Source organism: Chinchilla lanigera, unplaced genomic scaffold (genome assembly GCF_000276665.1).
Source record: "Chinchilla lanigera isolate Chin_1 unplaced genomic scaffold, ChiLan1.0 scaffold00064, whole genome shotgun sequence".
Lineage (NCBI taxonomy): Eukaryota > Metazoa > Chordata > Mammalia > Rodentia > Chinchillidae > Chinchilla > Chinchilla lanigera.
In genome coordinates this window covers 13014286-13016269 of record NW_004955465.1, presented here as the reverse complement: position 1 = coordinate 13016269, position 1984 = coordinate 13014286, and the positions used below count along the sequence as shown (strand labels likewise).

The 1984-nt window shown below is 37.8% G+C and overlaps 1 pseudogene; it reads right to left on the bottom strand.

Annotated features, from left to right (window-relative positions):
* Positions 1 to 749: 749 nt before the first annotated feature.
* LOC102030056 lies at positions 750 to 1585 on the bottom strand (annotated as a pseudogene).
* Positions 1586 to 1984: the final 399 nt, after the last annotated feature.

The following is a 1984-nucleotide window of genomic DNA, read 5'->3' as shown; positions in this document are numbered from 1 at the left end:
CAGTTTCTCCCCAAATTTTTGGTTTCTCTAAAATCTTTACATATACAACACCAAATTAAATAATTTCCACTGCACTTTAAAACTTCTTATTGTTGCATCATTCTATTGGTTGAAATTAGTCCTCGTATGCCATCCCATATTTGTAACCCACCATTCTTGCATTCATTTTCTAAAATAATTTTCTAGGAATTGATATTTACAGATATTTTCAAGTAAATAATAAAAATAGCAACTTTCACAAGCCCTTAATAGGTAGGTGGGGAACAATGTATACAGCAGTGTATGGAAATTTTTCCATACACTGTTCTGTCAAAGACAAAATATATCAGTAAGACCACATCTAGAATGGAATTGCTGGGTGCTCATAATTGTAGTACAATTTTCCAAATGATTTTCTGGCTCCCTTTTGTTATAACAGTAGCCTAAACAACACTGTTACACAGGGTACGATTAAAACTACTTCTTCAGGAAGGCTGAGTGAAGAGTGAGATTTGGATTTCAGTCTATGTTTCTATACTCTCCATGTGAGCTCAAGCTTCAAGACTCCTGTACAGTTGTCTAAGAATGAAATCTTATCTATATAGGCAAATTTAATGTGATTAGGTCCACATATTCCATAAAAAAATCAAGAAATGTTATATATTTACTCATTGAAAAGACAGATTCAATAGTAGTCTCAGTGTCCTTCTGTCCCACAACTGCTCCAACAATGACCCAGGTGACCCTCCCTGTGAATCAGTATAAATGGGCTAAGAACTGCATAACCAAGGGTGAGAAATTCTCGAGCATTTATGACAGTGGACTGAGTAACTAATGAAGAACTTATAAATAGAGAAAGGAGACAATCTATCCAGTAAAACAAAAGAAAACAAAGCATCAGAAGGAGAACACTCTGAGCAGCTTTGATTTCAGGAGGAGCTGTGTGGAGGAGCTTGGAGTTCTGCAAATGAAGAACCTGCTGGTGGTGTTTGTAGAGAACACACACCATGTAGCCACTGGCCCCACCCATGATGCCCTGAAACACCGCATCCCGTAGGACCATGCCAGTGAGAAAAATCCACTTTACCTTTTTACTTTCTGGTAAAAAATTACAGTATCTTTCATGGTTACTAATCTGTGATGAGTTCATGCTGATATTTGTGATGGAATAGAGTAAATTTATGGCTATCAAACAATTGAGACCCCAGAGAAAGAGAATCACAGGGAGGATGCACCATGCAGACCTGGGCTTGAGCCTCCTCCACGCAGAGTGTATGGGACTGATGGTGATGGCCTGGACCACTGTGAGAAGAGCACTGGTGCAGATGGAGAGGCCTCGGGCCACCCGTTCCAGGTAACATATAATCTTACAGGCTTTGTCATCTAGGAAGTTTCTCACACCAAAAGCAGCTATTGTTGTTGGCATTCCCTTGGAAAGAAGAGTTATAGTATTTGTAACAGTTAAATGCATTAGAATAAGGTGTATAGATTTCTTCTCATTGCCTGAAAGTATGACCACATAATTCACAAAAACAAAGATGTTCCCCATAGTGCCAAGTCCAGTTAGAAAGGCAAAGATTGTTCCTTTGACAATATAAGATAGCATTTCTAAATTAATAGATAAAAATAGATTCAGCACATACCTTTCTGAAGAAAGTATCAGAAATGATGATATATATATATCTGTAAAATCATACTATCATGGCAATTTTCTGGAGTGTAAGAGACAGTCACGCTGCGTAAAGATGAAGATTTTTGTTGAAAGGACTCTGTGCCTTTTGCTGTGGCACTCCTGTGCAGTATTCCAGGTGCCTTCAAACACCACTCTGAGGACCCCTATTCAAAGGTATAAATAAATAACCCAGGTTTCCTTTACCACCAATCTAGTAAAAGCTATCTACTTGTTCAAATCCTTATATATTTCATTTATGTTGAACAGAAATATTGCTGAATTGAACCCCAAATCTCCCCAACCAGGATTATTTCTTATGCTTGCATTTAATTT